Source organism: Camelus ferus, chromosome 20, assembly GCF_009834535.1.
Source record: "Camelus ferus isolate YT-003-E chromosome 20, BCGSAC_Cfer_1.0, whole genome shotgun sequence".
In the NCBI taxonomy this organism is placed as follows: Eukaryota; Metazoa; Chordata; class Mammalia; order Artiodactyla; family Camelidae; genus Camelus; species Camelus ferus.
The window spans coordinates 33128271-33151764 of record NC_045715.1 but is presented as its reverse complement, the minus strand read 5'-3'; the positions used below and the strand labels follow the sequence as shown (position 1 = coordinate 33151764).

The 23494-nt window shown below is 41.5% G+C and overlaps 1 long non-coding RNA gene across 1 annotated transcript in view; it reads left to right on the top strand.

The window, feature by feature from the left end:
- Positions 1 to 23494, top strand: part of LOC116658307 — a 140452-nt gene that overhangs the window by 31572 nt on the left and 85386 nt on the right. Inside the window, exon 3 of the long non-coding RNA XR_004313636.1 lies at positions 2507 to 2576. This is a non-coding gene — a long non-coding RNA (uncharacterized LOC116658307). The remainder of the gene's footprint in view (positions 1 to 2506; positions 2577 to 23494) is intronic.

The following is a 23494-nucleotide window of genomic DNA, read 5'->3' as shown; positions in this document are numbered from 1 at the left end:
ATGTTTTGTTTGTTTATTAATTTTAAGTTTTTTTGTAAATTAAAATATATGTAAGTGTTTTTATTTTATTATGTATAATTTTCCAGTTTAAGCATGTCTTCCTCACTCCTTGATGGATAGTCTTTTTTTTAAACAGACTTTTATTTTATTTTAATTTACATTTCGTTCTTCAATGCCCTTAAAGTTTCTTGTTTTGTTTTTGTTTTTGTTTTCTAATGTGACAGACTGTGTAGGTTGGCTTATTCTGCAATCAATGTCCCAAATCCTGCTGTCTTGGCATTTTTCTGTTTTCAAGGCTAGAAGCTAAGAGTTCATTTCTCAGGCTCCTCTGCAGTTTGGGGGCCACTTGACCTTGGTTGGGCCATAAGCACAAATCCCTGGGAAAGGCATTCTTTTCTGAGTAAAAATGAAAGCCTGTTAAAAACGAATAAAAAACCCATTTTCAAAACCCTTTCTCCCTCTTTCTCGTCTGTAATGTCTTTGGTTTCTGCCGCCATCTTGCAGTGGTGAGAGTGAAAACCACTCAGGGAGGATGGTGGAGCAGAAAGATAGGAAGGAGATGGTGTCCTTGGGCAGCCGCCATGGACCAGATTACACTCCACTAGGCTTAGGTGAAAACACCACCCTCCATGTGTTTAAGCTGCTGAATCATGAGGTTTTTGATACTTAGAACAGAGAGCAGTCCTGACAGACACAGGGCCAGCAGTTTGCTTCCTTCCACGGGTATATGACCCACTGTGCTATGATCTGTCTTTCCCCTTCAGTTAATATGCCGTCTGTGTTAGCTATTAAATTACATTACTGTAAATACTGAGATCTAGTTTTGGATTCTCTATTCTGTTACACTGAGTTGCCTTTCTAGTCCTATGTCATTAGCATGTTGATTTGATTACAGTAATTTTATTTACACACACATTCACACGCAGAATACTGTGTATTCCATTGCTTTGGAAATGGCAGTAGTACTTCAGACCTATTCATTCTTCCAAGGAACTTTCAAAGATTTCAGCAAACTAGTTTTCAAGGGTTCAGATCAAGGGACAGTGCTCAGAAGAAGTGAGTTAAAGAACGAAATGGAATGAACGCAGCATTGCTCGTGGTCAGGAAGTTTTCATTTTAGTCCGTACCTGTCAAGTTTTTGACTCTACACATGTTCTTTCAATTTCCTGGTCTCTGATTGACTCATTTATAAACCCAGGGTTGACAGTAGATGCTCCCTGGTGTCCCACGGAGCTCTAACAGTCTATGATGCCTTGAAGCTCCAAACTAGGGCACTTCTCTGTAAATTACATTCTTCCCCCTTACAGCAATGAAAATATCTGTAGTTGGAATCCATTATCTTCAAATAAAATGTTACCTGTATACTTCTGTGCAATCCAAAAAAAAAAAAAATTAAAACACACACATGGACTTCCATTCTCCTCTCATTGTGTGGGAGGGCATTTGGTGATCTTCTGGAAAAGAGGATAAATTGAGTTTGATTTGACTCACCTATGGGCGACTTCATACAGGCCTTCACCTTGGAAGGAGAGAAGAGGCAGACAGCTCGAAAAAGCTGTAATTCTGAGAAGCATTATATTAGAGAAAATTCAGGGTTCGTGCTGGGGTGAGAGTAAACTTCATTCAAGATAGAATCTGCACTGCTCTGTAGATGGTGCGTACCACTTGGCCACTGCTGTTTCTTCTTGTCCCTCATGTTTTCTCATGTCCTTCAGCTGTTTTCTTACACATACAATCAGACTATTTTTGGAGCGTATAAGGATGCGAGAGGTCGAATCATACACCCTCCTAATAATCCTTTTCATCCACAGGAGAACAAATACATACAGATAATAATCTTGTGCATTTTATAGCTCCCATTCTAGGATATCTCAAGGTGTTGACTTTAATATGAAAAATCATTAAAAGTTAAGAGGGGGTACTTTTCCTCCCTCCTTTCCACTAATACCACAAGTTGATTCTGGTTTTCCAGATCGTGTTTCTTCCCTAGGGTTAAGACAAATGGTTTAACCAGGAGATTGAGTCATTTAAAATTTATTTTCTTTTATTTAACTTTAGGTTAGCTCAGAAATTTTGGCCATCCTAATTCATCTTCAAAGTTAATTTTTTTTAAAATGATTAACTAATGACCTCAATTCAATTCATTTGCAAAACCTCCCAGCCTTATAAATATGGATTATAATAATGATTTATAGATAAAGAGCTTTTTGTCTTTCTCTGGAATCTCCTCATGGCTGAAGGAGTGTGAAAGGTCAGGTCTGCTGGGTTCTATCCCTGTCTTTCTCTGTGTCCATCACTTTAATTCCTTAATGTTACCACTTTTCTAGGACAGTATGGTCCAGGATAGATGGCATGCAAAGGGGGAGTACCAGGATACAGACTTGCTTATATTTTGCTCGTCTTATGAGGTTAAAACTACCCCAGACTAATGTTCTTGTTTTCCTTTTCTGAGTCCCGTGAAAGGCAGGAAGAAGGATCTGTAATGCTTTTCCTTTTCTTCCACCAGGAACGTGAGAGTCTGTGGAAGTGCCGGCTATTATGAGACCGTTTGAAAAGGAGGAAGCGGGAAGCTGGAGGTGAGCAAAGTGTAGAGTTTTTGGACATGATGTTTGCTAAACTGCCGCACCGTTGTCACTGATATATCATTTTTAGACAAGATTTATAAAATTGAGTATAATATTATGCAAAGTTAAGGAAATAGTTTAATGGCGCCCGTGGACAGTGGTACTGCTCTGTACCTTCTGGCAGGTGAGAGCATGCTGGATGGATACCACAAAGGTAAGGTCCTGCACTCTTGTTCTTCATTTCATTAATTACTGGTTTAGTGACATTAGACAGGTAATGTGACCTTTCCGTAACTCCTGTTCCTCATCTGTAAAATGAGGTTAAAATGAGACTAACAGAGATGCCTACTTTGTGGAGAGCTTATGAAGGGCGGGTGAGAGTGCACTTACGATATATAGCTGGATGTCTGCACGGAGTTGACAGTCATGAAATGTATTGTCATTAGGGACACGTGTACTTGTCACAGTGACGTGGGAACCAGCACGGTAGAAGCTACTGAGAATCTTTCTCCTTAGCCTTAGTGTCACAGAGCGTCATGGTAAAATGTTGATGGAGTGTTATCGTAAAATGGCATGGTCACTGCAGTAGTGAATTACTCACCCCTCTCTCCTGGAAAACCTACACAAAGTGCTACATCCTTCGAAGCTTTTTGGAAACATTATATACATGGTTTATGTTTAAGAAAAAGGAGGCAGAGACTTAACAGATTTTGCCCAACAACAGAGTTATTAAGTGTGATTCAAATAACAGTCCTGTTAATCAGCACTGCCTGCGATGAGAAGCAGAGGTTTTATTTAATACTTGTTACGTGTATTTTACACTGCCTAGGGGGTGTTGTCTAGGAAGTGTCTTTAATTGTTTACCTTTCCTTGGCATAAACGCATTAATGACACCTAGCATATTTTTTAAATTTTAGAGGCTTAGCAAAATAATTTATAACTGAATACATGTAGAGAGCACAGCACACGTTTTCTCTTCTCCACTTCCTCCACCAGAGTAATTACTTTTTCAAGTTTGCAGTAGGCTGCTTTTTTTAAATTTATCAATTTCATAGGCATTGATAAATTTCTAGATTTTAATTTATTCTAAGAACAAGATTCCCTATATCTATTAATTATGGAGAAAGGGTTATAAATTATATTGTGGGAATTGGGAGGGTGTTGGGGTGCAGGGAAGAAGTTGTAAGTAATTTGAGACATTTTAAACCATTCTAGTATATTATACTGACAACATAAAAGTACTGAGTAGTAATTTGGGTACTTTAACTGCTTTAGAAATCAATAGTAAGAGAAATCCCTTTAAAAATAACTTGTTTTTTTTTTAAGGCAGCAATTTTACATAATCTACAAAAGCATTGAGTTCATTAATATTCCCATCAAAATCAGTAAACAAATGGCTGTTTATGTATAACTAATTTTTACATCCAGATTGATATCATGTATTATTTACTTCCAGTGAATTTGACTACCTTAAGTCAATTACTTTTCTTTTTTTAGCATCTAAAACATTCATAAGGAAAACTGACATTTGTTCACAAAACATGATCAGGGAAGTCTGTAGTAGTTCTTTGAGATTATTCTCCAAACAGCTGTCACAAATGATCCTGTGAAATGATGGAATACATGAAACAGGAGGAAACAAATTTACTGTTTAGGGGGTAAAAAAAGAACAAATTTCAATGATAGAATCCAAAGTGAGCTTGTCCTCATTACAAATAGGCCAACAGTCAGGGTCCGATTTGGTAAAATATCCTCTGAATGGTCACCTCCTCCATGAAATGTGTTCTGGACGTTCAGTTTGAGTTAATTTTTCCTGTTTTGCCTTTTCACTGCATTGCTGTGTCTCCATTTGTCTCTTGATTCGTTGGCTTTGGATGTTAGTTGTTGACATTTCTGGGACTGTGTCAGCCTGTGAATATCTTGAGGGGAGAGGTGGTGTCTTATTTGACTTTGCTTGCTCTAACTCTCACAATATCTGGCATATTGAAGGAAATTAATAAAATTAAGCAAGGAAACCAATAGGTCATATTTTAACTGTGCATTTTTTATTTTACTCTAGTCCATCAAATTAATCTAACAAAGTCACCTCAATAAAGCATTTTTAGTTCATTTTCTAATTAAGAGACAAAGAATTATATGATTGATTAAATTAGGATTCTTCCTTGATATTCATCAAATTCAGTTGCTTCTCATGTGGGCTAGAAAGGCTGGCGTCTGTGTCCCAGTGTGAGTAGTAAGGGGTTTACAATTAAGCAATCAAGTGGAATTACCAAAAAATAAGTAAGATGTTCACACACAAGGACAAATTACCTAATGTGAATTCTTGTGTAATAAAGCTTATTGAGAAACAATATTATCAGGACCCTCTCTGAGCAAGACACTGGTGGCAGACAACTGTGTATAAGAAGATGGTAAGGATTTTGTCCTTTTTCTCAAGGAGAAAGGACGAGAGACTGGTGTATGTGCACAGGCCAATGACATAGCTCAGTAAAGGTTGTAATTGCAGTAACTTAAACTGATGAGGAATTGAAGAAAGAGTGAAATGCCTTCATTAATCATACACATTTCTTAAAATCTATAAAAGGTGTGATGAATTGCTACAGGAATATAGAGGAAGCAGCGATGAATCATGCCTGAGCAAGGGAGTCATGGAAAGTTTCTATGAAAAGAAGAAGCTTGCATTAGGGCTTCTCTGGTGACACAGATTTGATCAAGTCAGAGGGGCAGTATTTCAAGCAGAAGAAACCGCAGCAGCAGTGGTGCTGTGATGTGGGTGTGTCTTGAACAAGAACCAGAGATCTGGAGTGACCGGCAGTGAGGGGCGAGAGGTGACTTCCAAGCAGATGTGTAGGATGCTAGGGAGAGGATTATAAAAACACCATTCCGATGCATTGGGATGCACACATTGGGGCTGAGGGAGACAGGAAGCAGGACAAGTGTTAACAACCATTGTCCTGGCGAGAAATTACGGTGAGTGAAATAGACTAGTAGCAGTGAAAAAAAGAGGGAGGAGGAAATGAGAGATTCTAAGAGCATGTTAACCTTTCTAGCTTAAGTGGGAAATAAATTATGATCCTTTATATGCTATTGGGAGCACGGGAGAGGGAAATTTTTTAATGGAGTGGGGATAAAACATTTCAAAGGCAGAGTGTCAAATGCTGCAGTAGGATGAAGACCAAGTATTTATCATTTAGGGTGGTCATAAACACTTTTCATTTTTATGTGAAAGCATAAGCCGACCATTCCCTTTTACAGCACTGTTGTTCCCTTAGTCAGCCTAGAACCATGAAATGATCAGCCGACGTGGAATGGGAACAGAACTTGTGGTTGATCGCTGCACCCTCTGTCAGGTGATCACCTCCTCTTCTCTGCACATCAGCGGCTGGGGACCCAGCTGCTCGTAGCAGCAGCTATTGCCAGGGATCCCACCCCAAGCAGGAGCCAGCAGGAGTCAGTGCTGGGTGGAAGGCGAAGGGAGACGGAACTTGCAGGGGGGGGGCAAAATATGACCTCTGCCTTCTTAGGGGTTTTTGGTTGGGCTTGAAAATTAAACTGACCTAAGACAGATTCACGGGAGGAAAGCTTACAGACGTACATGTTTTACGTGACACGGGAGCCCTCCCGAGAGAGAAGGCCCAAAAAAATGGTGAAACCTAAAGATTTTAATACTAGGTTGAACAGAGAGGCTACTGTGGGAAAGTAGCTAGAATATACAGGGAGGTGAAAGTAAGGTGAGAATTATTGTAATGTCGACTGAAAAAAATGCACAATCTTGAGAGTTATGTTTTATTTGGTGGACTTCCTGACGGCGTCAAGCCCAGGAGATCGCCTCTCAGACAGCTCTAAGAGACTGCTCCAAAGAGGTAAGGGAGGAGGCAAGATAAATAGGAGGTTTTGCAACAAAGACCAGGGAGTTGGAAAGTCAAAAGGTTACTGTTAAATAAAGAAAACTGGATACCTCAAGTTAAGGAATTTAGCGCTTTTCTATGTAGGGGAAGATGCAAGAGTCTGGGCTCATGGAATTCATTCCTTTGATGTGCACCTAGCTGTCCAGTAGCCTGTGCTTTCCCAGCCTGAGTCTCCTCGGGGGCACAGTTGGGGGTGCCTGCAGTGGCTGAGGGCTTGATGGTAGGCATCCTGTTTCCATCCTGAGTTCCCTTAGGGCTCACCATACAGGCTGCTGCAATGTGATGGCTTGATGTCTGTAACACCCTTTGTTTACTGGTATTGTAGGCAATATTTTTCATTCGCAGTAAGAAGAAGGTCTATTTGCACAGAATTCTGTTGGCTTTGTCTCCCCATTTAGGACTGTTCTCTTGGTGCAGGGAGGGCATCTTGAATCTGCTGCTTTTTAAGTACCTTTAGCTCAAAATAATCCTTATGCCAAAGTGGCATATTTTGGGGTAGTAAATTCTTCTGTCCCGCAAACTCACTCAGCAGAGTCACTGCCTATTAAATAAACAAGGAACAACAAACCTAAGAGGGTTTCCCTTTCCCTCTTCTCTGCAGTTCATTAGTTTGTGTTCAGTTAAAGAAGAGAGTTCGATGGTCATGATATATTTTGTTATTTCATTATAAGTCATACATTTGAGATATTTTAAAAGGCAGCTGTTGGGCTGCCATGTTGGAGGTTCTCTCTGTTGGCATGAGGGGGTGGGAAGGGACGGACCCAGTGGAGAATCTCCTGATTCCTTCAAGGGGTGGAGTTGGAGGACACCGAGGGCTGCAAATCCCGTCACGTTCCTTTCCCAAGAAACAAACCAAAGATGAACAGAAACAAACGAACAAAAAAGGTAACATGCTTCGTTGGGTTGATGAGCCTGGTCTTTTGTCTTGTTGTAGAGTCAGTAAATTGTGTTTATTGTCTTTTGTAAATAATTATTTAGTGTCATCTAGAATCCCAGGGTTTCTTCCCCGCGTGTATTTTATGTGCTGTGAATGGTCACCCTTGCTTCAACAACCATCCTTCCGCTGACCCCCAGGCGCTAGCCTTTTCATGGTGTTTCTTGGAAAAGTAAAAGGGCATGAACTTTTTTAAACAAATTGTATTTTCCCTTCCTCCTAAGAGCATTTATAAATAGGTGTATTGCTTTGTTCTGAATTATCTTGATCTCCCAATCATGTAAAAGTAGACATTTAATTATGTTTTTTTGTTTCCCCCAGACCCTGTCAAGTTATTTGTTCTTAGTGATCATAGCAGTATTTCAGCTCACTTTAATTTAGAATGCTAGTGTTCTTAATCCCCCCAAAATCACAGTTCTACTCAGAAAGACACAAAGTATAAAATGGTAAGTCTTGCTATCTCAAAATACAAGAAAATATAACTGTTATAGCCAGTTTCCCTAGAAAAGAGAGCCTGGGGCAAAGCTAAAAGTGATACTACAGCAGTTATGAAGGTGAAACCCAGCCCAGTGGACGAGGAAAAGGAAGTGAGGCCGTGGGAGAGGCGGAGAGCAGGAAGGCTCGGCCACGCTAGGTACCGCTGCATGGCGGGCTGCACAGAGGCACCGCAGCTCAGCAAGGACGTTGCTGGACACAGGGGCTGCTCTGGAGGATGACAAGGAGAAACAGACTGTGGCTTTGGGCATTGATGGAAGGGAGGAAGAAGGGGGAACTTACTCGCCTAGAAAGCTCTCTAATCTTTTGCTTCCCATTAAGTCAGAGTTTGCTTTTTGTGGGAGTTAACTCCCCCAGATTCTGGGATGCATCCTGTGTCTCCTTCTGTACAAAGTCAGAATATCAAGCCCTCTCCTATGACGTGACGTTTCATCCAAATTTGGATGTAGAAGGAAGAGGCAGAAACGCTGGCCATGCAGCAGATTTGGCCTGGCTGCGCTCAGCCAAGTACAGGGCTTGGCAATCCCAGGGTGAGTGACTGACTGGCCCCAGACAGGGGACTGGGGAGACCCCATCAAACTCCGTTTAGCATTTAGCACAGCAGCTCTACAAGGGAGCCAGTGTCGAGGAGGCTGCCGGCACCAGGGGGATCTGAGGAAGTGCCTGAGATTTGTGTCTTGTGAAATAACCTGCATCTTTAAAAATAACAACGAAGCAACACAAAGAGTAAGAGAGATTGATCAGGAATCCTGTCAAATGTAGGTGAATACAAAATACATGATGATTTTAAATCGAGCAGGTTCTTACATGCTCAGGCTCTCACGGGTTAGTTTCACACAAATCAACATTTTGTGCCACGTGACACTTTGCAGTGTCATCTGGACTTTTCTCCTGCATCGGCATTCATGTCACATGCTCTGCACTTAACATAGTGGGGAATTTTGTGCTTCAGGTGAAGCACTGACCACATACTGGGTGAAAAATCACAGCCACAGAAGGAGGTCCAGGACGGCTTCCGGAACTCAGTTGCAGATTTTGCAGGAAGTTGCGTCTGTGATTAATGCTTTTGTATTTTTTCTTATTCCAACTGACAATCAGCTTAATTGAGACCCTGGAGATTCTGTGATGTGTTCATTGAAACCAGATTTTAAATGACTATCAGGGTTGTTGCTAATGGTTGGAAAATGTCCTTCAAACGCAAGGTGGTGTCGTAATTCAAGGACTTGTTCTTTCAAGGACTGTTCATATTAACCAGCAGAGTTCCATGGTGGAAGAAAGAAAGAAAAAAGTCTTACTCACCAAGTAAGATTTTTTCCTCCTCCATCTTACTATTAAAGATGTTGCAGCAAAGTTAACAGATCTGCAAGGAACTCTGGCTTACAAAGAATATGAAAAAGTGGAAAATTATGTTTTCTTCTGACTTCACACCATTAGGATCTTCTGGGGCAGGAAAGCAGAGGACAGTCCCTGATCATTTTGTTATAAAAAGAGTGGGTCTGGCTCCCCTTCTGGCCCCAGTTCATCCCACTGGAGAGAAATAGCAAAATAACATGAAGAACATTGCAGATAAATAATTCTCTGCTACCCATTAGACACAAATTAATGGCAAATTTACTGAAAGTCTGACTTGCCCAACTAAGTTAATTTGGGGACCACCTTTGATTAAAAAAAAATGTTTCCACTTATTGCATGCTTTTCTACGTGTGACACTTTTCTGTTTTCAAAAGTAATTTAAATCTCCCCAACAACCCTAAGAGGGAGGTACTGTTATTACCCTCATTGTGTGAAGAAGGAAACTGGGGTTCACAGGGCGGATGTGTAAAATCTGCCTGGGGTCACACAGGCAGCAAATAAAATAGCAGAGCTGGAATGAGAGTAATCTGGTGCCAGCAATTTCTTCTTAGCTACAAATGATTGTTTCCTCAGTCCTAACACTTTAAATGATGTGTGTGTGTGTGTGTGTGTGTGTGTGTGCGCGCGTGTGTGTAATACAAATATGAGTGTATAGGACTTCTTATTTCTCTTATTTACAGAATATTCTACACAATTTTCTAAAGAAGTCTCATTTTTTATCTGCTTTGTCAGAGAGTCAATTAAAATGAGAAAAGAAGTCTGTAGGACCCTGAAATTATCCTTCCCTCAACTCTCATGAGCTTTATATCAAATACACTGAGGACCCTACCTCCTTGTCCTTCATAAATGTTCTCAGGTTTACGAAACTTGAAAAGTGACAGATTGTTTACTAAGTCTAATCATGAACACATCTCCTTTCTTTCTCAAATAGTGAGATGCTACTCCAGCTGCTAGGGAGGTTAATCAGCTCATGACTGAGTGACTGAGGAGGGCTGTAATGCACCCGTAACTGCCTCGTAATGCAAGGTAAATAAGCTGGAAATTATGTGCTGACACTCACAGGGCTGCCAGGAGACAGAAAGCTTCTCTTCCTGGCTCCACTGGATTTTTTTCCTGTAAATTTTTCTGGCCCTTGCCAGGGAATACAAATTTAGAGGGCAGAGGGTCTGAGGGATTCAGAATACCCTGGGATTCTGCCCCCAGAACAACTGCAAGCATTAAAACAAGTAATGCTTCCAACTGAAGATTTAAGATGTGCACAGATTCACAGTAGTTTCAGCTTTGGCTCCTTCCGTGGGGCATTCAGAATCTTCTTTCTGTGCGCACCTAATTTCCAGACCAGCACGAAGGCATCTAGAATCAAACTGTTGACAATACGAGTTATAAGGGTACCGTCTCCCATTGCTTACTTCAGTTGGCTCAGGTTTAAACTCCCTTTTTGACACCATTTTTCTGGCTCCTTTTGTCCTCATCTCCAGCCCGTAGCTGAGGGCTCACGCCCTCCTTCTCTGCAGTGTGTGCGGGGTCCAGCTCCCAGGGTTGCCTAGGCTCACGCACAATCCACAATGGGTTTACTCACTCCCGACACCAGGCTGGGAGGTTCCTGACCATGGGAACTGCCACATCAGATTAACAGCACCCATGCCTGCAGTTCAGCTGACGGTATCGGAATCAAGCTGAGTTTTTCTTCTTTTACATGATTTTTCATTTTTTGTGCTCTTCATCTGTTTTAAAATGCGTTCTAGACTACTTCATAAATGAATGTCAAGCTTACTTGTCTAACTACATTTATTTTTCCCCTCCTTGAAAATTGGAACATTTACTACCTTTAACTTCTACTTGCACTGTTACTCTTCCCGGGCTGTAAATGGTTGCCAGAGGTGGATCTGCACATACCTGCAAGGTATTTTAGTGTCTTGAGGACTAGGTGTTTAGCTCTACAGCTCAGGCTTTTCGTCTGTTCACTGTGGTATCCCCAGGGTCTAGGACAGAGCTTTGCACCCAGTATGTGTTCAGACAATATGCAATATTTGTTGAATTTGAACAGCAGAAAGACAACGGACTTTGGGATTATGTAGATCTGGGTTCAGACTTGAGTTTTTGCCACTTACCCCAGAGTGGTTTTTTTTTTTTTAAGTGGTTTAAGGCTTTATTTTTATCTATAAAGACATCTGTTATGCTATTAAGGTGTTCCTGCTCTATGATGTTGTGTATTACTGGGGATTGTGGGGGACCCTCCTAAAAACAAGACAACAAGCCCCAAATGGGGTCGCTTATGCTAAGCCCCCATTACCAAACCAAGACTTAATTACTTTTTCAGCTCTCCTAGAAATGGAATATTAAGCTAGTCATTCAGGAATCGCCTTATCAGCACTAGTTAGGTAATCTGCCTGGTGGACCCCTGCCCTCCCCTGGAGGACAGTGACCTTCCGTAACAATCCACCTTTTTTGCCCAGTACCACTTCTTGTTTCTGCTCCCATCTGCTGATAAAATCTTCCATTTTGTACAGCTCCTCAGAGCTCTTCTCTATTGAAACCATGCCCCATAGAGTTAACAGAAGCCAATAAACTAACAAAATTCTCGAACAACACATAAAAGAACAGCTTGTTAAAACTCCTTTCCTTGTAAGGTGGCTTCCCAGCTTCACGCAGCCCAGTTGTTTTACAGGAACTTGGAGTCAGCTCCTGGCCTGTGTAAGCCAGCTGGGGCTGGTTGGGACCATCAACCCTAAAACCGGGCCTGCACAGACGTCCAAGGAATGACCTGTTAACGTCAGAGGGCCAGAAGACTCCATCCTCAGATCATGCTAAGCCCCTTCATTTTGAATATGCAGAAGCATATGACCCAGATGCGCCTGCACGGATCACGGATTACCTCACTTCCAGTCACCTCTCCCCACACCTAAGTCCACTCTGCTTACCCCATAAATGTCTCAAGCCCCTCGCCTTCAGTGAGATAAATCTGAGAATTGTCCTCTGGTCTCCTCACTCGGCTGCCTTGCGAATAAACTCTTTCTTGGCTGTAAACCTGGGAGTCTCAGTGTTTCGCTTTGCTGCATATCAGGCAACGGAATGGACCTGGTTCCCTAATGCTGTCTGCTAGACTGGACGCTGCTCAGTTCCTGCATCGTTGACTGAAGCCAGTAAGGTCTTTAAAGTTTACTCAGTTGAACTTTGTTTCTTTTACAACACGGAGAAGCACTGCTCAGCTCTCTTTTCAGGAAAAGACTCCCTGTTCACCTACCAGGAACATAGTTATCTGAGCGTCTCCAGCCATTCACAGTGTTTAGTGTCTGCTTCAGCTTCCGACCGTGGTCAGCTTTTTGAGGGGAAGCTCCTGGCTAATGATGAGCGAGGAGAGGGTAACAGAGCTTCACCGTTTCTCCTGGTGAGAAACTTCTCTAATAGGCAGTCTCTGCTCCAGAGCTCTGGTTGGGCTGGGGAATCTGTCTAGTGTGCACTGTGGTCTGACGGCTCCTCCGGCCAGAAAACTCCTTCCTTCCCTTCTGCCCCTGAGTAACTCACAGTCACTGGAGCTCTCAGATCACACATCACTCCCTCAGGAGAACCTTCCTGCCTAGGCCCGACTCCCCTTTCAAAAACTCCCACGGCACTTTCTCTTAGTTTAGTTTTATTTTCGCGCGTGTCTGATTAAAGTGTGTTTCCTGCATGCGCCTGTGAGTGCCCTTGTGTGAGTGCCCTTGTGTTTATTTTTGCTCAGCACTGCGTTACTGTGACCTAGCGCCACGGGTGGTAGTTACTCAAGTAATCAGTCAACATTTGCTGAGCTGAGGTTGCAGTAAGTATTGTAAGGGAGTTTTACCTGTAACTTCATGCACCAGCTGGTCGTGAAGGATCCGGTGTTTAGAATGAAATATTTCAGCACTTTCACGACAAGAGCTTGGCTGGTAATGCAAAAGATTATGTGGAGGGGCGAGGTGATGAATAGAAAGAATTTAGGTAGGACGTGAATAGAAGTGAAGGAAAGGTAACGAAGACATGAGAAACTGGAGAGGAAGTACATCTGAGCTTAGTGAGTATCGAATGTGAGAGGCAAAGTGTTTTGTTACTTAAAAAAAAAAAAAAAGAAATGACAGAGACTCAAGTGAGTGAGAGTGGAGATTTCTTTTTGATGAGTTTTAACCACCTACTGGTTTTTTATTTACCTTGTCATCCTCTGTGGTGCTGAAAATAGCCAGAGAACCAGGGCAGTTTAACACTTGTCCCTTTGCTCAGGGCTACATCCGGCAACTTAATTATTTCTTCAGGGCCCGATAGATATAGTTCAATTTCCTTGCTTAGTGATTTTAATGAAAACAGGTCATCTTAAAGAGATCTTGTGCAACTCTTCTAAAAGTTAAGAACAGGGCAGGAAGTACGTTATCTGTTGAGAAAGAATACACAGTTACACGCTTTCTAAAGCAAATGCTCAACAAAAGAAAGAAGAGGGACCTAGAATCTGGGAGACGCCTGTCTAAAGTTTAGTCACACTGAGGGGAACCCTAACCTTGGAGTCATTTAAGAAGTCACCTCTTTTCCTGCTCTTTTAAAATTTTTTTTTTAAATTGAAGCATAGTCAGTTTATAATGTTGTGTCAATTTCTGGTGTACAGCATAGTGTTTCAGTCATATGTGTACATGCATATATTCCTTTTCATATTCTTTTCATTATAGGGTTACTACAAGATATTGAATATAGTTCCCTGTGTTCTACAGTAGAAACTGGTTGTTTATTTATAGTAGTTACTATCTATAAATCTCAAACTCCCAATTTATCCCTTCCCATCATCCCCTGTCCCCACTGGTAACCATAAATTCGTTTCCTATGTCTGTGAGTCTGTTTCTGTTTTTTAAATAAGTTCATTTGTTATAATTATTATTATTTTTAGATTCCACATGTAAGTAATATATGGTAATTTTCTTTCTCTTCCTGGCTTACTTCACTTAGAATGACGACCTCCAGCTCCATCCATTGTTGCAAATGGCATTATTTTATTATTTTTTATGACTGAGTAGTATTCCATTGTATAAATATACCACAGCTTCTTAATCCAGCCATCTGTCGTTGGACATTTAGGTTGCTTCCATGTCTTGGCTACAGGAGCACCCGAATATATAAAACAAATACTAACAGACATAAAGGGAGAACTTAATGGGACACAATAATAGTAGGAGACTTCAACACCCCACTAACATCACTGGATGACTTTCCAGACAGAATCTCCTGTTCTTGATTTGTCTCCCCCCAACACTCTAGAATGCTTCTTAACATCTCTCCATCCGAGAGTATGGGCTCAGCTGTTGCAAACTAGCAACAGAGAAAGGAAATCATTCTCTTCCTTAGTCCAGTGTTCACTTTCTTTTCTACCTCCAAATTAAACTTTTCGGAGGATGATTCACATAAAAAGTATCTGTCCTTTCTCAGAGAACCTGAAACCTGATCTACCCACGTGAGGTAGTTCCCAGTGACCCAGACAGAAAGATCACTATGGTTCATTTTACATTTCACAAGTCTGGATTATTCAGGCCTCAGTGACAACATTGCAATTAGTCTTCAGGATAAAGCCAAGTGAATTCCTTTTTACATTCTTCTTTCACTATCCATTTTCCCAATCTCCAGTGAGTAATCATCTTGGGTAAGAACCTATTGAGAACAAGAGAAAATACTAAGTCAATATTAAGTCAGTCTAGGCTTGGAAAAACAAATCTACAATTCTCATGCATCACAGTTCTGTCAAAGCTCTTCAATTCATATTATTAAGCTCATTCTAAGCTCTGTATTTGGGTTTCTTCACTGTAAATGAAGGTTCCCTCCAAATAATAAGTAGGTACTTACTTGTATTACTAAAAGGGCTCTCTCAGAACAGAGGATGCGAATTTTGGTTTCCTCCCTGGTAGGCAGAAACTGCTTGAAATCCCCCAAATGATAATTCTTTTCCAGCCCAATAAAAACGTTACTATCCTGCCTATAGCAGGTGCCCTGCTGTAATTAGGTTATGGTGATTGACCAGCATCTGCCCTCTTCCCAGATCCCTCCAGATAACGCCGTTTGTTGATTGCCTACAGCTGCTAAGATTGAATTTGGAATCTATTCTGTATCGAGGAGCATGCTAGTAATTCCGTTAGCATTTAAAATTAATGTTTTCAGGCTGCTAAGAAAATAGAGAGACAACTTTAAATAATGAAGGATATCTCTTTCCCCTGATGTGCAGAAAGAGTTATATTCTCTGGATGGGGCTATAGATCTCCTGTCCAGGTTAATTATTGTTTGTGTGAACTCCCTAAGATAAAAAAAAAAAAATGTATCAGGGAGCTGCACTTTGTTTTTCTAGTTCTAGAACCAAGGTTTAGAAAACAGAGAGGAAAAGAAGCTATGGGATGCAAAACCAAGTAGCGCCCTAACAGGATATATACCTCAACTTTCCACAGAATTCTAAGGAGGAAAGTCTTAAAATGCTTGTTTCAGTTGCAGGAGGGTAATACCAGATGTATTCTATGACTGGACATTGATCTTGGTAACACAGAACAAGTGAAAGGAATTATTTTAATTTTAAACAAAATTTTGTTGAGAATCTGAAGCTGATGACAATCATCTCCAAAGTCAAGTAGCCATGAAATTAGGCTGTTTGGTACAGGATGTAACTGCACAAACCGGGGAGCTGGGCCTCATCAGCGGGAACACCGTGCGGTTTCAGTGGTTCTGTTTTCCACGTGTGATGAGTAGGGCTGTTTCTTCCCGTCTGAAGACTGCTGTCAGACCCCAGTGCGGGATGGGCTGGCAGAACCAGTTAATAAGGTAGCAGTGGGAAGGAGGAAAGTGTTCAAGCAGAAGGAACAAAAGTGCAAAGGCCACGGGGGAGGAAAGAACGAGATGTATTTGGCCATCAAACTGGGAGGTGAATGTGGCCCAGTGCCCTGAGCAAAAAAAAGGGAGCCGTGGAAAATTACATCAGAGAGGCTGGCGGAGGTTAGAGCTTGCGGACACCCACGTGACTGCACAGACACGGACCTGAGCAGGTGTCAGCAATGGGGACCCACCAGGTGAGAAGCCGAGCAGGGGGACAGCTCAGGCAGGCCACCCCGTAGAGTCAGCTGACAAGAATGGTTTAATACTGTTGTGTTATAGCTGTCATTTTTGTCAGGAAGAAATAAACGTTTAAAACTTCAGAAAAAGGGCAGGAAAAAGTCCTGTTGTGGATTCTTGGTAAGTTAGGAGTGACCTCTGGAAGAATAAAAAAATCATATGGACCTTTTAAGGGAGTAGAAGAGACTTCAATCTAAGCCATCGAAGTTGGCGAAGAGGAGGAGGAGGAGCTGGAGAAAGAAGACCTAAATCATAGTAAGCAGATTAAATTACGTGGCAGGTATAAATCTTTGTATATGTGATGTTAGTGAAAATGGAAGACTGAGGACATCTAAAGCTTTTCCATAAAAGCAGCAAAATTAATCTTGCAAAAACGATCAGAGTCAACTTTACCAGAACTTTAGAAGTTAACTAAAGGCTTGCAGTGATCTAAAGAGCATTTAATCAAGAAAAATCATTAAAGCAGGATGGAACCAGTGAGCATTGAGGTGTTTCCAGTCACCCTGGTTCCATCTCCTGCTTTCAGTTTTTGTCAGTGCCTCAAAAACTAACTGCCAGAGTTTGAGGTGACAGCTAGCAGCCTGGACGTCCTGGAGGGAGCAGAACCAAAGTCTAGCTTCTTATCATTATTTGACCTCTCAGAGGGTTCCTAGGAAGACCCCATTTGTAGCCTGTGTGTGTTTGACCGGACTCAGAACTCACCACTGTGAAATGCCTTCTCCTCGGGGCGAGGGGGAGGGGGCAAGGGGGGGGGAGGTGGTGATGGAGGATAAGCATTTGTCCAAAAAAAGAAAAAGAGAAAGAACAAAAAGCAATGTGGTTTCATCCCATCCTCCTGGGACCAACCAGGTCAGAGAAGATCTCCCCCTTTGGGGTTTTGGGTCCCTATGGGTCCTTGCCGCTGCAGCCCTCACTCCATCTGCTGCCAAAAGATGGCCTGTGGCCGGGGCACTAGAGAACGGAGAACAGACAAGCAGAGGAGATGCTCTCTGCACTCTCTTTCAACACGGATGCCCAATTTTAGGTTTTAGCACATGTTGAGTGAAAGCCTTGGGATGTAGGAGGAAAGAAAACAAAAACAAAAACAGTACACACCACTGGTCCAGCAGTGCTTAGAATTCTGCTCTTCTTCCCCAGCCCACCTGCCCTAATTACCTTTCTCACTGCTGCTCCGAACATCCTCTCCAGGTTTTACAGCTGCGTTCAGTGGGACAGCCAGGGCCTGTGTGCTTGTTCCTCCTCACCCAGAACCAGACCACAGTCTATTTTCCCTCCTTCGCTTTCTGGGCAATTTCAGTTATGCAGCCTGGTCATCTTGTGCATAATTTTTCCTGTGTTTGCTCTGTAACAAGGCAGGGGAGGAAAAAAAAAAAAAAGAGAAAAGAAGAAAAGAACGAAGGCGTTGAGGGAGGGTAAAAGATTAGGAACCAAGGAAAATTAAAAAGGAGGAAGGAAGGAGGAAAGATCTGTGCTGTAGATTTTCTGAAAATGTTTTGGTTTCTAGAAACTTTATTCCATCTATATGACAGAAGAAGGCAAGTTCTTACACAATAATGGACATTCAGAGGCAGAGAGGAATTGCGTCATAGGCTTAAAAGTATGCTTTGTCGTCCTTTCTTGTCAAACAGTTACTTACAGAACTTTGTGACTTGTTTTTATTCAGGGATGTCCAATAATAGAGCTGGCATTTCAGGTGTCAATTCTGCCACAGAAATAAAGCAATTAGAGGTTGCCATCACACCCTGCAGAATGACATCAGTGTTTTCTGATGCTTAAGTTGTCTGGCAGTAAGGGGTGTCTCCTGGCCTTTCCAGAACGACATCTGCCCTGTGCGTCAGTCTCCATTTTATGCAAGCCAGCGGCTATTTGGAAAATTGATGCATTAGTTATCTAAAGGTTTGCAAGCGTCTGAATTCTATTCATATTAATTTTTGTTGTAAATAAGGAGATTTTTTTTTCATAGAAATCAGGCTTGTGTCGTGAGTTTTATGATTCTTTCTGATTTTTATGTATGGAAGATTTGTATTTGGGATGGCACTAGAAATCCATATTTCCTGTCTTCCTAGTGTTGGCTGAAAAAAAATGCACATCCTACAAGTTGAAAATTGTATTTTATTTGGCAGATATACTGAGAACTTAAGCCTAGGAGTCAGCCTCTCAGATCGCTCTGAGGGACTGTTCTGAAGAGGTAAAGGAAGAGCCAGGATATATAGGAATTTTTGCAGCAAAACCCAGATAGTTGCTACATCAAAAGATTACTGTTAATTAAAGAAAAACCAGACATCTCAAGTGAATGAATTTAGCACTTTTCCATGTCTGAGGACAGTGGACTAGCAGGGCATCCCTTTCATGTAATTTTACTGAATGTAGCAGAAACAGTTTTCAGACTAGTACGCATTGAGTAAACTATTGCAGAGAACTGTTTGAGACTGGTGCTGCTTCTCCCTGGAGTCTGGGCACGTCTCCAGATGTAAGGAGTAGACAGCTGCTTAAGATCACGTGGCATTAACAGCATGTGGGAAGGAAGACAGTTGAACGATAAATAATCTTTTCACCAGTGACTATGTAATATATATGGATAGAAGAAATTTCAATAGAAAAATTGTAATCAATTTAAAACCAAAAAAACCCAACACTGAACTGCTCAGAGCTGTGACGCACAAAAATAAGCACATGGTATTGGAAGATGTCAGTGATGGGGATGACTCTGTGCCGTTGAAACTGTCCTTGTGTGGGTGTAAGTGCTCCAATGCCCAGGCTCTGAGCTCCTCAGAGCACAGTGCGTAGGTCTTCACTTCTGTAGCTCTTTGAGTCATGCATTCATTCACTGAGTTACTGAGGACACACGGAAGCTTGGCACCATGCTAAGCATGGAAATCATGGTGAACAAGTTAATATGATAGCCCGGCTTAGTGCAGTGTTGAAAACAAGGTAGATTTAATAACTTTTTCCTAAACTGAATTTTCCTCCCTTCTTTCCCCTTCCCTCCCTTCTCTCTGCAAACATTCATTCATTGATGATGTTAAATTATCAGTAATTGCACAGCTAATCTGTACGTTTTAAAGACTTATTTAAAGGTAGTTCTGCTTATGTTGCAGAATTGGGGCTCTTCATAAATGGGTTTCCTGATCTTTACTCATTACCAAGAAAAATTTTATAATGAGTGGTGAAGGGCTTAGCATCATTTTCAATCATTGCCTTTCTTCAGAGCTTCTTGTGTGCATCCTGATTCATTTATCATTTTAATTGCTTTCGTTCTAATCACTAGCGTATCTTCTTTCTCAGTTCTCCTTTAAAGCTGTTCTTGTGACAAGAATCATTCATTTAGTTTGTTACATTTTACTATATGTCTTCTGTAAAATATGACCCACTGACACTAGGATTTTGTCTGTACAGTAAGCTGTCTTCCATTGGATAGATGGTTTGTATTTGCATTTTTATATTCTTTTATCGTTAGAATTAGTGAGGAATCTATCTTCCTGTGTATTTATTTTATTTTCCGAAACACCAAGAACAGATGTTATTTATTTTAAAAAATAGGCACTTAACTCTGGATAATATAATCCATGTTTTCCTCCTGACCTTCAGTAATGACATTTTTTTTCATACTGCGTGATGGGTTTGTGTTTGTGTGCTGTTAGATTATCTCAATGAGCATACATCAAATCTCATTACTTTGCAAGGAAAACATGGTATTGTTTTCAGATTACATTCTGTTTTTTTTTGTTTTTTTGTTTTTTCATTTTGCATTGTCTTTAAAGTTTCTCACGTACTCTGTACAGCTATTTCCGGTTACCATTCAAATGGTGAATCATTGAATATGGTCGAAGAGAGGAGTGGATTATACAGGTCAAGTTTCTAGGGATTAATTAATTGCTTTTTCTAGGTAAATATTACAGTTTGAGTGGTGGTGGGTTTTTAGCATCCGAGAAACTCGGGAAATATGCATGGGATACCATTATCTGGGCACTTCAGGGAAGGGCAACAGCAGAGGATGTGAGAGAGGGGTCTGACCGTGGAAGGCGCTACAGGGTCCTGCTCGGTTACAAACTGTACAAACTGAGTTTTTTGGATGCAAAAAACCACCACCAAGGGGAGAAATTAACTACTTAATGATGGAGACCATGTAGCCCCGAGACCTTCTGGCACCTAGGGGTTGATAGTCTTGACCACCCTGTTGCCTCAACCTCAACCAATCAGAGAATTTTGCATGAGCTGATCCTGCACCCTGTGACCCCCTCTCCTTCCCTGGCCTTTAAATATGCTTTGCTGAAACTCTTGGAAGTGTTCAGGGTTTTCTTGGTCATGAGCCACCCCATCTTCCTTGCTCAGCCCTGCAATCGACCTTTCTCTGCTCCAGATTCTGACATTTTGGTCTTCTTGGGCCTCACGGTGCACTGGGCACACAAACTTGCATGCAGTAACACTACTTATTGAAATCAAACCAGTACATATTTATGGGGCACCTCTTAATTTCTAAGAATACTATAAATTACCGTAGACAGCAGAGGCATACAGCATAAAGGTCAGCCACCCTAAGTGTTTACGCATCAGTGGGGGACACTTAATCAGTCTGGGCTCTGAATGGACTCTCAGGTTTAGCAGCGAGGATCTCCTCGTGTTCTGTCCTCGATATCCAAACAGAGGGGTTGTTGGAAAGTTGCTGATGATCCACAGGGCAGGTATTCAGAAAAGGGGATGCAAGTTGAGTATCTGCTTATTAATATGGAAAATATAATTCAATGGATATTATATTATAATTCAAATGTAATATAATGGAAAATATCTACCTTAGGACGTTGGTATTCTTTTACCAAAATCTTCATAAAAAACTTAAAAAAATAAAACTTTTACTGCTGCTAAATGGAAACTCTCTGGCATTGGCTAACATTCCTATATTTCACCCCCTTGCTTTCTCTGATAATGACTTTCAATGTTTCCTTTCCCCTTCCGACCTGTGGAAATAGCTTTCTCAGCAATGTTGCCATTTTACACAAATAGCAAGGTCCTGCTTCAGAGATTCCATAGATAAAACCGCTGCTCATTTTCTGTTAGTCTGCGAAGCTGAGCCGGGCTCTGGCACTCTCAGAATACCACTTAGGTTTCCCCGTGCGCCAGTGTGATCCGCGGTGGGTGACAGCCTCAGCACTTGGCTGTCTTGCTTGCTTCCTAAACTTGGACACGTTTTCACATATTAGTCCACAGAAAAGTCTCCCCTGCTCATCCAGGGAAGGGAGTAGTGGGAGGAGCATGGGGCAGGAGGGGAAGCACTGAGATGAGACGTGTCAGTGATGCCTGTATCCGCCCTCATCCATCCATGCGACCCTGCATGTACCTCCAACACTGTGGACCTCATTTATTACTTCACTCTTCTAGACTTTGGAGTTGGGTGGGACCCATCATTTTTATAAATTTCATGTTCTTTACTGTGGGAGCCCATGATTGGGTTAACAAATTGTAACAATCCCAGCCACTTATCTCCTTAAAGAAGATGTGCTTAGTACCTGCCTTGAGGTTTTAGCAATGACCCAGGCCCCCAGCTATAAATGCTAGGCGTGCCTGCTATTAATTAGTCTTCTGTCCCCAAAACAGCCTTGGGCTGGAATGGTAAGAAGCTGCAGACTCAGAGGTGAGAAGGCTGGTGAGCCAATGACGGGTAAGATCCCCTGAGGGGGCAACCTAAGACAGGTTTAGCCGCCTGAGTCCAGGAAAATCTTGTCAAGCAGCTGATTCTCATAGGTTCAGCCCTGATAAGCTGAAAGGCTCGACACATTATGATTCACCAAAAAGGGTCTTCTAACCTTGAGCCAAACACCAACAATAAACAAAGCCTTTGTACTCATTGTGATCCCACCCTGTCCTTCCCTAAATTCCTGCTTCGACTGTACTCAATAAATATGAGAGATTTGAGAGGCTTGTGGAGTTGGCTCCCGACTCCCTCTTGCTCTCTTGACTTTTCCCCAGAGTCTTGAGTAATTCATTCCATCTTGGTGGGACTTCTGCTGGCCAGAACCCACAACTTGTGACGAACCCACACTTTACTAAAATGTTAAAGAGTAATATGAATTAAATTTTATTTAAAAATTTGTTATTGTAAAATAAAACAGATATAGAAAGCCACAAGCAACAAACTGACTGCTTATTTTAAAACACTTACAACCACCACCCAGGTCAAGAAATCTATTTCTACCAGCCACCCCAATAGGAATTCATGCCCCATCTTAGTATCTTAATCCTACTGTTCCTTTTATTCTCCCAAAGTAATCACTCTGCTGATCCATATACTAATTACTTCCATTTGCTTCTTTAAAGTTTTAGCTCACAAATGTCTATTCCTGGATACTACAGTTTAGTTTTGTCCATTTTTGTATTTGATATATCTTTTAAGTCTTGAATCTTGAAGGTCAATGTGTAGGTTTTCCTTCCATCTCTTTTCTTGTCATTTATCTGTTGAATAATGGTGGCCTTGGAGTTTCTCATAGTCTAGATACTTTTGATCACTCACTTGTAGTACAGTTTACCCCATTCTTCTGTTTACTGTATTTTCTGCAAATTGGCAATGGAGGTTTGCTGGCAGTATTTGGCACTGGCTTATAGGTGTATTACCCCAGCTTCCACTTTTTTCTTCACGTGGTGTTCCCCCTCTGTGTCCAAGCTTCCTCTTTTTATAAGGACATAGTCATGTTGGATTAGGTCCAACGTGATGAGCCTGTGTTAACTCAGTCACTGGCAAAGAGTCTGTTTCAAAATCAGGTCACATTCACAGGTACTAGGGGTTAGATTTTCAACATATTTTGGCAGGACGCAATTCAACCCTTAACAGTAGATAAATACTTGACCATGTGACTCTCAAAGCTTATTGTGGTAGCTTCAAAGTGATTTTTCAGAGATTAGCCAAGATTTAGGAAGGTGAGACACACTGCATTATATAGCTGCTGTGTTTGCACCAAGCACTCACAGCAGTAAAGAAACCGAAAATCAAAAGGGAAAATCAGTGTGTGATGATTTGACAAATGCCTGTCTTCTTGATTTTCTAATCAGATACCCCATCTTAGATAATGATCTTTTAACATATTTTAAACTAATCAAGATGAAGCAGATCAGAATTTTAATGAGACTTCTCTAGGCTAAGCTCAAGTACACTAAAATCTCGGGTA